The 16,115-nt window shown below is 42.2% G+C and overlaps 1 long non-coding RNA gene across 4 annotated transcripts; it reads left to right on the top strand.

The window, feature by feature from the left end:
- Window positions 1-3,405: 3,405 nt before the first annotated feature.
- LOC144306499 (uncharacterized) lies at window positions 3,406-10,301 on the top strand. 4 transcript variants are annotated; one of them, XR_013373584.1, is made up of 6 exons: window positions 3,464-3,591; window positions 3,787-4,014; window positions 6,660-6,997; window positions 9,105-9,252; window positions 9,597-9,773; window positions 9,979-10,301. It is a non-coding gene; the product is annotated as an uncharacterized LOC144306499 (long non-coding RNA). The 4 variants fall into 4 exon arrangements; XR_013373586.1 differs by having other exon boundaries at window positions 3,406-3,504; window positions 9,597-10,301; XR_013373585.1 differs by having other exon boundaries at window positions 6,667-6,997; window positions 9,597-10,301.
- The last annotated feature ends 5,814 nt before the right edge of the window (window positions 10,302-16,115 follow it).

The following is a 16,115-nucleotide window of genomic DNA, read 5'->3' as shown; positions in this document are numbered from 1 at the left end:
CAGTAACTGGAGTGGTCTAGTGGGTCTGTCTCCAATGGAAACCAACCACATCCCCTGCAGGCATGAGTAGTGGAGGACTGACCTGTCACGGCAAACCTCTATGTTTCTTCTGACCCAGTTCACAACCCAGATTATATTCACACCAACATGGCCCCATGAGCATGCCCATGTGCCCATGCCCTCTATCCATTTCTCTCCCACTTGGAAAATTATATCAGAATGCAAGAGCCTAAAAACAGCACCCTCATGGGGGCTCTCTCTGGTATGCCTTGTAATTTATCAACAAAGCAAATTATTTGAAACTTTGATATTTCAATTCATTAATTATTGCACGCAGTTAATTCCTTTTCGCATGCAGCGTGGACACCATGGTTGAAAGCACTGACTTCTCAGACACCCTAAGATGCCTACCACTGAAACTCTTGACAACAGACAACCAAGCACTGCTACTGTGAACTGACTCATAGAAGATTCCAGCACTTTAATGGGAATCAAGACACCTCTCTCTTTCTTAAAACACACGAACCAAAATTCCATAATTTCCAATGACGATAACAATTGTATAATACCCAACAAAGGCTCTGTTACCCTCTAAACAAAGGAAATCATAAAACATTATGGACGATTACTATTTTTTGTTGTTTTATCCACTTTCCAAATCCCCTAAAGAAGAACATCCACCAATTTTAAATAAGCTATAGTTCAAAATGTTATGTAAAGTTTGCATTTTCAATACCAGGAGTAGAAAGTCACATGATTTGAGGAGATTCTTCAGGGCACAGTCTCATCCCCATATTGATTTAAGAAATTCCTAGAGCAATGAGAAGAGAGGGCCTTTTTAAAAAATATCTCCAAAGGGAGAGTGGGGTGATGGTAGAGATTATCACATTTTTACTAAAAGATTTCTTGACTGCTTCCCATTGTGAGACATATAACACTCCTACCTTCTCAACAAACCATTAAAAGACAACTCTTTCCAAGTGTCTACAAGACATGACCTCTAGGATCTATCATATCAAACGCATGTTTTATAAGTCTCCTGTCAGCTAAGCTTCTATGAGTGCAAGACATTGGCCCCTGGGAGACGTATGTCCCAGAATTGGGAATGAAAATGGATCAAAGCTGCATACACCACGAACCAACAAAATCTTATTTGGTGACTGAGAACATAAGGGCGTCAGTTATTTCTTTCCAACCATTTGGGCAGTTGAACCAAGATCAGGGGTTATGATACTGAAAACCCAGAGGACCATAGAGAACAGCTTTTCTATATGGCTCGCCATTTCTGTACCTGGAAGGTGTAAGCTTTGAGGTTGGGTGGTGGGCAGGATAGAGGGGTGGCCGGCGTACCAGGAAAGTAGAGGGACAGTTACGTGGGGGGTGGGTAGTCACTGTAGGAATAAGAACGAGAATCAAGAAGAAGGAAAATAAAAGGGAGGAGGAGAGAGGTAAAACTGAAGCCAAGGAAGGCTAGTGTTCTTCACTGCCAATGCCAGGGAGATGATGGAGGTTTGCTCTTCCAGCCCATCAGGAGGACAAGCGATAATAGAGGACGAGGAGAGACCACCTGGGTGACCTAGACTTTGCATTGAAAACACACCAGAGAAGCAGACTTTGCAGACGTTTGTGCCACAAAGCTGGGGGAAGCCTCCACACTGCTTCCCAGTCTTCGTCCTGTCAAATGACAAATGTCTCTTTTATGTAAGGATCAAACAGTGTCGGAGGCAGTAACATAAGCAAAAACTCCAGTGACATTGATTTTGCATGTTAGTGGGGCTGCTTCTAAAGAGGAACTCCCACGGCAGCCAGAGAGTTTCTTCACCTGAGTACCACGATCCTGCCGCACCCTTAGCAGCCCCATACCTGGCCAACAGGAACACATTCATCCAGCCCCTCTGACACCATCACGTTGACACTTCAATTACCTGATAACTGCTGCAATGTTTTTCTAGCTGAGCTGGAAAACTCTGAAAGAGCTTAACCTTTCTCCCCTTTTGGCTCCGCTCACCTTCTACCTCCTTCTGCTGTTTCCTGGCAAAGTCTCCACGGTCAGGTTGTTATCAGCACACGAAGGGATGACCGAGAGAGTCTCGGACCTGAATTCGAATCCTGACTCTGCTATTTACCTGTGGCGTGACCTCAGACAAGTTGCCTAGATTCTATCAACTTCAGTCTCCTCGCCTGTAAAATAGCAATTGCTACAGAAAATCAAATAAGACGATGACCGTTTGGAACACACAGGTGCTGTGCTGGTTGTCATGATGCCAATAGCGATAAGTGAGGAAGGATTCAACTCACTCTAAAAACAAACATGAAACGTACATTTCTTCTTGTGAAAATGCTCTTGAAAACCTCTTGAGCACATTACAGGTAGCCAATCTGTCTTTAGTTTTATGGGAAAATATTCTGCTCCAATTATACTGAAGGTTTCTTGAGAGAAAATTAGTGTTTAATTTGATAACATCATCCTTCCCATGTAAGAAAAAAATCACAAGTTTTGTATCTGAGAAATAATTCTAGGTGATTCATATGATGATAATTATTAGTTAATAATGAAGAGAAATATGCTAAGGTCAACACCCCAAATTTACTTGTAAAGGTTTTTTTTTTTTTTTTTTCAGTCTAAAGATGGCAGCAGAGAATATTGTAGATGTCTCTGGGCTCTACAGATACCTACTAAAGCAACTGGAGTCCTTTTAGGGCATTGGTTTGTGTGTCACTCACTGGAATTTGAGCTCCTGGCTAACATCTTAGCCATCTTTGTATACCTGGTGCTGCTACATAGTAGGCTAGGATGATGAGCAGATGGCCAATCCACCTCACTGGCAGGCAAAGATACGATCCTAAAAAGAAAGCTATTTTAGAAGCTTGTATTATACTCACATCAATTGAGATCAATCTCAGCTGCCTCCATCCATACCGTAAGAACCTAACAAACCTTAATCAAAACAAGTGTGTATTTCTCTTTACCCAGCCCCACTGGCCCTGAAGTCTAGAGGTCATCTGTCCACAGCTCCACAGCACCAGGGACTCATGTGCCTTGAGTCTTATTGTTCTACTGTGTATGGCCTTCATTCCCGGGTTTACATCTTGGTCCAAGATGTCTCTGAAGCTCCTTTTATTATAATCACAATCCAGACAGAAGAAAGGCACGTTTATTTTTTTGTTTTTTTTTTTTTGTTTGTTTGGGGAACAAAATGGGTAGATTGTGTCAAAGAATGCTGCTCTCCTCATAATATCTATTTCTCCTTTTTTTAATAACAGAACCTCAATTTTTATCTCAGTTTCTTACCATCCATAATAGATATTATATTCCCCAGCCTGCCTGTCATATGTAAACATATGATGAACTTTCATACAATGAAATACAAGCAGAAATATTACATAGAATTTTGGGGAAGTTCCTGCTCTTTAAAAGGAACACAGATATGATGGCTGGAGCCCTAGCAACCACCTTGGATCATAAAGACCATAAAGACAAAAGCTGGATCCTAAGGATGACAGGTGAATGAACTATAATGAACTTTGTATCTGAGAACCTCATGGGGGAACCAGACCAACCCTGGGCTGAGAAGTCTGAACATCTTTTATGTGAGACAGAAATTAGCTTTTATCTTTTTTAATGTCACTGTTACATTTCTGGCCCCTGGAAAGTTGAATCTAGTCCTAAGCAGTACAGGACTGGAAGCTTTTTCCTCCCTCTTCCTATTTATCTGTTACCCGCAGCATTATTCACCAACATGGCCATTACTGAATCTTTTTTCTCTATCTTAACCTTTCTCACAGGGAGTAGCAAATAAAGGACACAAAGCTCATAACTTTTAGTTTTGCAAACTATGAAAATTTTATAACAAAAGGAAATAAGATGTGAACCATCAACAATTCCCCATACAGCTATTGTGAAACAAAAAAGTTAAGAGAATTCACCTCCAAAATCCCAGAAGCACTTCTGTCACCGTTCAACATCTATGGCCATGTTCTCAGTGTGTACTTGATAAGAGACTATATCTTTAGGTAAATGGTTCCTCATTAACTTATATACTTAAAAAGAATAAAGTCAACAGGAAGAAAATAGTTATTGTTCTGTATCAAAGAGGCAGATCACGAGCTTTTTGCCATTTGACCTAAAACTTAGCTGAACCAGAAGATCACTCCATTTTCCCTCTTACAAATCCCTACAAAAACATTTAAGCCACATGCGTTATCAAAGCAACTTCATAAATAAGCTGGTGTCAACATACCCACGAATATAAAAAATATTTTCCTGCCCAATAGTTGTCTTCTCTAAGATTCTATTGGAGTTATGCCTCTTCCAATAGCCTCGATTCTTATTTTATCTTATTTATATTTAAATGCATTCAGTGTACCCACAAGTATAAGATAAAGTGTTTTATAAATTGTCACCATGGAGAGATCGAAATTAGTAAGTTTAATGAAGGTGGTGTGTGGGTAGCTTCTCTGAACCTTTCTGCAAGGTGGTATCTGGACTCCATGAATCAATACAGATCCTATGACAGAGAAGAAAGATGGGGGGACGGTGCTTACTTCAAAGACCTGGATTCTTGTCCCAACTCTGATTTCCAACATGTAGTAAATATTTGGACAAGTATCTTAATCTCTCCAGCCTCTTTTCTGTTAAATGAGAATAATAACAATTTTAAATAATCTTGGGTCAAATGAAAGCAGTTTATAATGGTAAAGAGTTGCATAAATGTATTTTCTATATATTTATATGAAATAGTCGTGTTTAGGTTCTAAGTAGTAGAAACTAAACTGTGTACCTTAAGCATTTGTGTGTATATATGTATGTGCCTAATGTATACAGAACATCCCGGAAGAAAAGCAAACAAGCCATTAAATAAAACGGTTATCCTTTGGGGTTGGGTACATTTTTTTTCCCTTTAAACACTTTAGGTGGTAGCCATATATTATTAAATTAAGAAAAAATATGTACTATGACTGAAGTTCTTTTCATGATGAAATGGGAGGAGGCCAAAGCAAAAGGATTTGAAAGAAGCAGGATATTCTTTTAGCAATAATAATGAGTCCCCCAAATCTACAGCCCTGAAAGCTCTTACCTTGGTGACCCACACATTATATCCTTCAAACAGGTACCAACATCAGGCTGACCCTAGCAATTAAGCATCAAGATTTAAAAAAGGGAAATACAATTATTGGAAGATGCCCCCAAATATTCAATACGTAGGTGTTTCTGGCATTAGGAGCCAGCACTACACTCACACCACAGCTCTCATATTTCCAAGGAGTATCTTTTCATTCATGTAGCTCCCCTATCCCCGCAATCTGTCAGGCAAAAAGCATATGGCTTCCACAATTATTTTGTGGTCCACCATATCCCTTCCTCTTCTTCTCCATCTATTCTATAAATATTCCAACTTTCACACCAAAAGCCCCGAAGAAGTTGTAGAGGTGATCCCCTGAACAGGAATTAGGCCTCAGAATACCAAGCCACCAAGAACCTCCTGAAGCCCTGACTCCCCCACAAATTAAAGCAGAAAGTATTTGTCTTTGTGCAAATCCCTCTCTCTTTCCTGAAGTCTCCAAATACCCACCACGACGGCCTTGTCTCCAGCCCACCTGAGTCAATTGATCTAAATTCTCTAGGCAGGTTCACACAGAGTCTAGACCTCTATCCTAACAACGGCCACCACCTTAGTCCACACATCTGGCTCCTGCTTATGCCACCTGGGAGGCTAGTCAGCAAGAAGCAGACCAGGTGAAAAGGACACCAGGGCATATGAAAAATAATATGGCAGTTCCTCAAAAAATTAAAGACAGAATTACCACAGGCTCTAACACTGTTCACAACAGCCAAAAGCCAGAAGCAACTCAAGTGCCCATTGACCGATGAATGGATAAACAAAATGAGGTATATCCATTATTACTCAATACATACAATATTATTTGACCTTAAAAAGCAAGGAAATTCTGTTGCATGCTACAATATGGATGAACCTTCAGGATATTACACTCACTGAAATAAGCTGGTCACAAGAGGACAAATGCTAAATAATTCCACTTATATGAGGTCATTTGAGCCATAAAATTCGTAGAGACAGAAAGTAGAATGGTGCTTCCCAGGGTCTAGGGCAAAGGGGCGGGGAGTGTCATTGTTTGATGAGTGTAGAGTTTCAATTTGCAAGATGAGAAAAGTTCTGGGGTAGGGTTGTACATCTTTCTGCGTAAGATGGTAATGTCTATACTGTGTATATTTTACCACAGTGTTTTAAAAAGGGATGCCAAAACAGCCTACATCCTCCCCTGGAGCCAAAAGCACCACACATCAAGCCTACCTGGACCCCCTAAAGTCCAACCTCAGAATCCCTGCCTGGGTCGCATTAAAATCCTGCCCTGTGCAAATCCCTTCCAGCTAATAGGAAACTTCCCATCTCTGACCTGTTACAGCCGCATGATCAAGACTAAATCTCAGTCCCAAATTGTGCTGCAGAAGAATGGTTTTATATGTAATAGGGTTCCTACATAGGTAGAAATTTAAGAAGCTTCCAGCTGCAATAATATTGTTTTTTGATCTGGGTGGTGATTACATGAGTATGTTTACTTTGTGAGAATCCATCGAGCTGTACAATTAGGATTTGTGCACTTTTCTGGATATAAATTTGGCTTTGATTTTTTTTAAGTCATTAGAGAATTTTCCAGCCCTCCTTTGTTATCACTTGCTTCATTCATAGGATTCTTGGCCTCTTACGAGATGATGAGTTCCCGAAAGCCTCAAAGACCCTAGCAGAGTGCTGGGCTTTTATTTCGAGCTTCACCTTTGCCTATTGATGTCACTGAAATGTGGAGATCCGGGGCTTACCAGAGGGAAAAGGGCAGTGGAATAGTTTTCCAAAATCCGTCAACATCAGCAAAACAGAAGCTTCCTAATCCCAGAGCTGCAGCTCAATAATACAGCCACGGCAATCAGCACAGGCTTATTGGACAAACTCGCTGTGATGATAACCAACACTACGCGAAGGTAACAATTTTGATTTTTTTTAAACTTTTATTTATTTATGATAGTCACACACAGAGAGAGAGAGAGAGAGGCAGAGACACAGGCAGAGGGAGAAGCAGGCTCCATGCACCGGGAGCCCGACGTGGGATTCGATCCCGGGTCTCCAGGATCGTGCCCTGGGCCAAAGGCAGGCGCTAAACCGCAGTACCACCCAGGGATCCCACAATTTTTATTTTAAAAAGAGATAGATGATTGATAGATAGATAGGTAAATAGATAGATGATGATGATAGATAGATAGATAGATAGATAGATTGATAGATAGATAATCGATAATAGAGATATACAGAGATACATATTTTTTAACATATTTTTGTGTAGTAGGTTTATATACACACCAAAAGCAGTGTCAGTAGAGCACAAATCCAGCCTCCCCTCAAGAAAAGTTAACACAATGGGGTAAAAACTAGTTCCTATATTGAAAAGTGGCTTAAACCAAAATAGATTTGCAAGTGGCAAGCTCTGCTGGCAAAGTCTGTCGTGGCTGGTTCTTAAGGAAAGTCAAAATTTGAGCCAGACCTCTTTGGTCTTAAAAAATGCAGGTCACTATCATTACCCCAAGAAGCAGAAGGACTAGAAACAAAGTGCCTCCAAGAGGGTGAGATAGAGCCCCTTAAACCACTGGTAGGGGGTGTCAGTTTGAAGGCTCTCACTGGAGAAGTCCTTTAACTCCTGGATGCTGAGCCTTCATGCAGTCTCATGAACGGAGATGTGGAGAATGGGCACTGTTTGCATTTCAGCTGTTTCTACACGTGCCAGAGAAGAGTCCTGCCTGGCAGAGGGGGGCTAGCAGTATGTACAGAGCAGAGCTGGCTCAGAGGCGGTGGAAGCGCCCCCCACCCCGTGCTCCCCCATTGGCCCTCTGTACACGGGCAGAGGGGGCACATGGACCCGAAGGAAGCCAGGGGAGGGGGTGCCAGGGGGTTAGCTGGGGCCTGCCCCACACACCACGCCTGTGGGGGACTCATGAGGCCAACAGATCTGGAGACAGAGGCTGTTCTAGTCATGACGGGCGGGGGGAAGCCCTACTGCTCCTGATGCTTGTGAGAGAGAGTGTACGTCCAGTGGGTAGGTCAGTTTAAGATGGAAGGTGAGCCAACTCACCCTGGTTCTCATTTTTCTCTCTCTTTCCAAAGGCTTTCTCTGGTTTGACAAATCAAACAGGATCCCAAAGGAAAAGCATGAGAGGAGGGAAGAGTCCTCCTTCTCCAGGCAGATTTATGGCATTTTGGATGCAGCTTGCGTCTGTCAGGCCAAAATGGTTAGGGTGGGCTAATCGAGTAGAATTACAGCTTCCTATAATGGGGAAAGTTAAATAGACAAGCTTGCCTACCCCGAGGAGCACGAAGCAGAGGTCAGTGCTGCTGGCTTTGAACATGAATGGCCCCTTCCCCTCCGTCCCCTTTCACATGTGGCCCGGCAACAGTAGCAGACAGATGCCACACAAAGACAGACACACCTGATTAACCATGAATACAACAGCTGTCGCTTCCCCACCGCCGCCACTACCCACAGCCTGGCTCTTTCCGCTCACTTTTTTCCCTTTCTTTCAGCTAGCACGAGGAAATTAAACCCACCATTAAAACCCAAGTTAGTGGGAGGGTGTCAGCAGCCAGGCCTTTGTCTCTCTGCTCACAGCCCTGTAATAGGTACCTTCTGATTTGTCCTTTCATCTGAAGAGGAGTTGCGGCCTACTGCTGAGCGCCCAGTCAACTCAAAACCTGAGACCCCGAGAAAGGCCTGCAGTGGGTGAGGCGAGATGGAGCTGACTCAAATGGAGAGGGAGAAAGTACACAGGGCAGCGCGTTTTGTGTGCACCTGAGAGTTTCTGTCTTCGTCCCCCTCCTCCAGTTCATTCTCTTGCCTCCAGCCAACCAGAATTCCCTGCTGCTAAAAACACCCACCCTTAAAAAACAAATTGGCAGGCCTGAATCTACCGATGGGGAGTGGAGCTCAATGCAATTGTCTTCCCGTGAGAACTTACTTATTTTGCTCCCATTTTGAGCCAGCCTTCACAAAAAAGAAGGAGGGCAGGTGTTGTTTTTTGGCTTTTTGTTTTCCCCTCTTAGGTAGCCAAATCCTTGAGTTCGTTTTAACTTCCAAGACCTCGAAGAATCAAGTACAGGAGGAAATCTAAGTGTTGAAATGCAAATAACTTCTAAGGACATAAATAAAGCGGAATGTGATTGTGCCGAGCTTCCAGAAACCTACAGAACGGTAATTAGAGCCCTAAGTGTGAACTCTGATTTTTCTTCAGGGGTTTTCTTTGTTTTGCTTTCCCCCCCCCCCCCCCTCTGGTCAATTTGAGTTAATCATTTGACCTCTGTAAGCCTGCATTTCTAGTTCTTAAAATGGCTCTCTTAATTATCAAAAAGTCTCTTAAGCAGTTACCAAGAGAGACTAATAAAAATGATCAGAAATCACTCAGCAAACACAAAGCCTTATAATAATAAGGGTTGATAACTGGGCAATTTAACTCAATCTCACAAAAATTCGACAAATACCCCTTAGTACCTCATGGGTGGGGAAGTAATGGAACGATCCAAACCTGTCATCTGCAGGCTGTTTCTAACGAAGCCCAGCTCTACTGTACACTTCTGACTTCTACTAAGAACTCATGGAGATCTCCATCAAGATAATTAGAAAGTCTAACTGAAGTGCCTAGAAGATTCTGTTTCAGACAGTATGACTAGAGCCACGATCATGTAGGACATTGGGATCTGTTCTATAACACAAAGGTAGCTTGCTGTGGTTAATCATTTCAGACTCATCTTCCATCCAGTTGATGAATGGCCCATACTACACTTAGGGCCACAACCACTATCAAATCAACCGATGGGTCCCACCTCAGAGCAATTTGAAAAAAACGACCCTCGCTTTGCCACTGAAAACCTTCTCCACAATTCTTAGAGTATCCAAATATCTCTTTTTCTTGCTTCACAGAACCCACAGTTTAAGCAGAGTAAGCCTGTCTGTTTTCGATTCTTAACTTTTCACACATGGCAAACGAGTAGAACTTTTGAACACTGCGATCATCTGGCTGATGAGCAAGCTGTTTTCCGTTTCTGGCAACAAATACTTCTGGCTTATCTTGACGGGAAGAAAAGGGATGAAAATATACTCTGGTTGGATATCATTGATAACATTTGTCATCTTTGCAGCTAAAAAAAAAAATAGCTTAGAAAAAGTCTCCCTTGGTGTTGCAGAAAATGGCAAAGAATTGACACTACCACTGAGGTGCCAATTAAACTGAATTCGTAAATGAAGTAGCCTACTGTGGTCCTTTCCATAACAAATGCAGTATAACATCACGAAGTGAGATGAAGACCCGATCAGGACTAAGGATTTTGGGTGCTGGATCTGGAGCCCCATTGGTGGACATAGTACCTTCAAAGGCTCATTTCATGTGTCTGAACCTGTCCCCCTCTATTTAAGTCTGCTAGAGGTGCTGTAACAAAGCAGCACGGTCCAGGGGGCTTATACAACAGAAATGTACTCTCTTATAGTTCTAGAGGCTGAAAGTCAAAGGTCAAGGTGTTGGCGGGGTTGATTTTCCCCTAATGCAATATAGGCCTCTACTAAGATGCCCATCTACTCCCTGTGTCCTTCCCTGGTCTTCCCTCTGTGTGTGTCCATGTCCTAATCTCCCCCTCTAATAAGGACACCAGTCATATCGGCTTAGGGCCCATACTACTGACTTCATTTTAACTTAGTGAACTCTTTAAAGACTCTCACTCTAAATACAGTCACATTCTAAGGTACTAGGGATTAAGACCTTAACATACATATTTTGGGGGAACATTCCTCAGTCTGTAACACACCCTGAGGCACTCATTTAACTGAATTAGCTTGGATCTATCTCAATTCTGACACACTCTGAGACTATGGCTTGGATCCATAACCAAGGTGAGTGGAAAGCTCATATGGCATCCACCTTGCCATGATACACCCATGACAAACCATGAAGGAGACAAAATAGATGGCCACATCATTTGAAAGCAAGGAAGCCAATCTCATGAATTCCAGGGGCCATGAGAATCCTGATGACACCTCTCAAAAGAAGCAGAAAGACCGGGCAGCCCAGCAGTTTAGCACCACCTTCAGTCCAGGGCCTGATCCTGGAGTCCCAGGATCGAGTCCCAAGTCGGGCTCCCTGCATAGAGCCTGCTTCTCCCTCTGCCTATGTCTCTGCCTCTCTCTCTCTGTGTCTCTCATGAATAAATAAAATCTTTTTAAAAATTGTTTAAAAAAAAAGAATCAGAAAGACCAATAAACAAGATCACTTCCACATTAAGTGAAGAGTGTTTTATGAGCATTCTCTCATTCACCAAACCCCTTCATTAAAGGGTTTTTTCCTTCTCTAACATTTAGAAATGGCAAAAAGTGAAGGAATGAATCATCAAACAGGCAGAAAATTCTTCCTATGACTCTTTTACCTGAGCAAAAATGTCACTTCCTGAAAGAGTAAAGAGAAAGTGTCAGGCATGACTAACGGAGGTGACGAGCTGACGCAAAGAAGTTCAGGACAGGAGGAACGTGAGAAATAGGCAAGGTTAAGTATGAAAATGAAGGTGGGTGAGTACACTCCCTCAGGGAAATAAGGCTTGAGGGGGAATTGTGAATAAAAGGTTTCTAAAAAAAGACATGTGTGTGTAATTTACTTAATCGTTCCACCAACGTGCAGCAGTGGGTTGGGTATGATGGTTCCAAACACCGTGTGACACATGTTTACAAAGGAACTGGGTGACTCTATTTTAAATGACAACTTCTTATTCATCACCCCTTGGAACGGCCTGTTTGCAACACTACTAATCACCAGGGCTCTTCTAGAAGCAGCACTGTTTAGTCATAAGCCATGTGCTGGCAATGGCTGGGAAGTGACAAGAGGGCCAGCAGCTCATCACTTCCGGAATCCACAGAGGGGAAGTAGTTCCACATGATGGTGTACATTATGGATTGACTTACAGCTCCCAAAAAGATGTGTTAAAATTCTAGCCCCCCAGCACCTCAGAATGGGACCTAGTTTGGGAGTAAGATCTTTCAGATATAATTAGTTATGATGAGGTCATAGTGTTATAGGGTGGGCCCTCAATCCAATATGACTAGTATCTTTACAAGAAGAGGAAAATTTGGACTCAAATAGAGATGCAGAAAGAACGTCATGTGATGACAGAATCAGAGATTGTAGTGACAATCTCTACAAGCCAAGGAACTCCAAGGATTGCCAACAAATAACAGAAGCTGAGGAGAAGGATTCTCTCCTGTAGGCTTCAGAAGGAGCATGGCCCTGCTAACACCTTGATTTCAAATGTCTAGTCTCCAGAACCATGAGAATAAATTCCTGTTGTTTAAGGCATCCGGTCTGTAGTATGTTGTTACGTGGCAGCCCTAGGAAGCTTATATAGCACGTCATGCATTGTGGTGAACGCAGCCAGGTGTTCCGCTTGCTGCTCCATGACTTCTAAACAATATACTCCTCTGGGGGCCCCTAGGTGGCTCAATCAGTTAAGTGTCTGCCTTTGACTCAGGTCATGATCCCAGGGTCCTGGGATCCAGCCCTGTGTTGGCCTCCCTGTTCAGCAGGGAATTTGCTTCTCCTTCTCCCTTTGCCCCTATTCATGCTCTCCCTCATTCTCTCTCAAATTAATTAATTAATTAATTAACTATTTTTAAAATATAAATAAATGAATAAAACAATGTACCCTTCCAAAGGTCTCTACTCTCAGGGATTTGACCTTTTTCCAATTCTAAATATATATATATATATATATATAAGACCTTTATTGACCTTCCAGCCTCTCGCCGCAATATGTTGAACAAAGACTCAGCAGGTCAGAGCTGAAGACTGACCATCTATCTGCTATCCGGGTGACTTCCTCTATCATTTTACCTTTTCCCTGATCAGCATGACAATGGGTGAGCCTCTAGGCCTCTGTCTCTCATTTTAAGATGAAGAACTTCAACAACAGTAATTTCTAGCCTGAAACATTGCAGATCATAATTCTTCTTTTTCCTCATTGATATTTTAGACACCACAATGATGAGTAAGAAAGGGAGTGAAGCTGTAGCATGTTTTCTTCTCCTCTGTGCTATTCCTAAGATCTTCTTACAGAAATTAAATGGAAAATATTTGTTGGATAAACTGTTTAGCAAGTAGCAAGAGGAAAGATAAAGGTTATCAATTCAAAGGAAATACTTCAAACCACAGTCAGAGCAATTAATTAATCAACCAACACTTACTGATGCCTATAGAGAGACTAAATATACAAAAGGACAACAACCAGATCTTTTAAAAAATAGACTTCTGACCTACAAGCAGCAGCAACCAGCCCAGGATTCCAACCCATTAACTATAGTAACCAGCCCAGGAAGTCAACCTACTGTAAGTCAGACTTGTAAGAAGTCAGATTACTATCTCCAGCAACCATCCAGGAAACCAAACAATGACTCCTGTAACAATTGGCCCAAAACATCCAGGACTTAATTAATAATTGAAAGCTTACCCAATTTTTACCCCCACTTCCAACTTTGACCAACCAAACAAAGTCAAGTATGCACCCTTAATCTATCCCATGGGATGCTTGCTTCTAGTTAGCCCACCATCAACTTCTTCATATCAATAGTCTCCAATCAAAGTACAGCTAAAGCCTTCTCCTTTTTCCACTATAAATCTTTCCCATTCCTCTTCCTTCCTGGAGTCTTTGCCAAAACACAAGTTATGGTAGCTGACTCCCTTGCTATAGAAAGCTCTGAATAAACTTTCCTTGTTCTTATTTTGTTGGTCTTCATTTATGTCCACACCACTGAATGCAAGTAAATCCTATGCTAGACTCTTGGAGGGTAGGGAACAATACAAGGAGGTATAACATCATCCTTATACTTAGGAAACTTAAAATCTATGGGATCTGAGATAAAATGCACAAATATCTGGAACTACTACCACAACAACTAGGCAAGTCATAAAACCAGTCCAGAATACAAAGTCTAAAATGTAGTTCTAGGCAGCTGGTAGAAAAGTTTGGAGACAAGAGATTACTTTTGGCTGGGGAGATCAGATATGAACTGAATTTCAGGACACAGAAGAAAATAATTCTAGTAGTTATTGAGATCTCCCTATTCACATGGTTATTTCAACTTGAAAGTTTGTGGGAACCAAAAGGAGCCCTAACAGAAAATGTCTTTGTTCCATGACTACTTTGTCGCTTGAAGACAGAGTGATTTCTTGGGCAGGTCCCTCCTTTCTCTTCATAAGCCCCAAGTGAGTCAGAATGTTCCCTGAGTCACTCAGATGGTAGACATGACACCCTTGCCCAATTAGCCTCTTAAGTTCATCTGTGTTCCCATTCCCAACCCTTTCCCCTGAATTCTTGGCTACCCACCAAGACTTAGATCTTTATCCACACCAGGCCATTGTTAGAGGCCAAGCAGGGAGCCCTCCTGAAAGCTGGGGTTTTAGGAACACCAATAAATAGTACCCCGCCCCCCGCTCAATTTCTAAACCAATTTAGAGGCATGAAAGAATTAGATAGCTAGACATAAAAATATCACCATTTGTTAAATGAACAAAGGCTTGGCTGGAGACTGACTTCAGGTCTGTGGGCTTATTAATATGGTACCACTGAAGTTGCCTAGCAGGTGCCTGGCAGTGCTAGAAGACAGGAAACTATGCCATGTGGGTTACTGCCCCTTAAAACTTCAGGCTTGAAGAAGCAGAGAATGTTCACCTTCTCCAGGCAGTTCCCAGAGAGTGAAGAGCAGGTGAATGCTGGTACTTCAGACCTGACCACTCTCTTCTTCCTCCAATGCAGTGAAGGAGAGGATGGGGAGAACCTAGGGGACTTACTCAATGGAAGCATGTCCCCCTAGAAACAATAGGAGTGGAAATAAATGGTCCCATGTAACACCCACAACAGGCAGGGCTTTGTCTCCACAGAGTTGAGGTCTTTAACACATGCACACATGCACACACATTCTCACACATGGCTGCCACTACTATGGTCATGCTTTGCAGTTCTAGGATTTAGGACAACTTTTAAGTCTGAGGAAAACAAATGCACTCATGGAGAAACCTCCCAAGTGAGGAATTGCCCTCAGCATGGATAGTGTTAGAGGTGTAGACCCCTAAGTCAAGCATCCTGAATTCCTGTCCTAGTACTGGCATTAAGTAGCTCAATAATTTTTCAAGGTCATTTGCCCTCCAAGTGCTCTGTCCCCAGCTATGCACTGAGAATCAGCACCTATCCTGCCACATGCATAAAATGGGAGATAAAATGGGTAAAGGGTCAACATATAACTCAACTCCATTTCACAGAGGCACCAAGGTGATCCCATATTAAGAGAAAATAGTAAATGAAATAAATGTGGAGCAGCCTTCTGTCACCACACAGAACTTTTCCAGCACTAGGGAGTACATCCAAAAGTAAATCCATGAAACTGAAATAGAAGAGCAGAAGGGAAGGGTAAGAAGGGTTCCTAAACCTGTGAGCTGGGTGTTACTGGATCAATTTGGACAGCTTATATCCAGGGGCTTAACAACTCATTTGTGATTCATTATATTGCTAACTCTGAAAGCTTTCACCCTCAGGGAACCTTTTACTGAATTATCCCTTAGGAACCAAAAAAAAAAAAAAAAACACCCCACTCCAAAAAGTATTCATCAGAGAAAGGTAGGAATTTGAAAGGGTGTCCAATTTTTTCCTCTGAAGTTCTTGAGGAATAAGTATTGTTGGCTTAAGCCTCAGTCATGGCTTCTTTGTCATTCTCTTGGCAACAGAATGACCTTAGACTTAGGTTGGGAAATGGTGGAAAGAAAGGGAGGAAGAAAGGAAGTGTTGGATTAAGGAGAAGAGGAGAAAAGGGAGTTCGTCCTGCAAAATAGAAGACCAGGGTAATAATTAAGTACAGAATTCTTTCAACTCCTGACTGGAATTTCCCAAGCCCACCCCCTACCCCAAGACCTCAAAGTCAGAGCTCTCTTTATTGGTAGATGGAGAGGCTCAATAGGAAATGTAACGTCATTCAGAAGGACGTAGAAGGATCTGTTATTTCATTTTGCCAATAAGGCTTTGATTCCATTTTTC

Source organism: Canis aureus, chromosome 37 (assembly GCF_053574225.1).
Source record: "Canis aureus isolate CA01 chromosome 37, VMU_Caureus_v.1.0, whole genome shotgun sequence".
NCBI lineage: Eukaryota > Metazoa > Chordata > Mammalia > Carnivora > Canidae > Canis > Canis aureus.
This window is presented reverse-complemented; position numbering and strand designations above follow the sequence as displayed.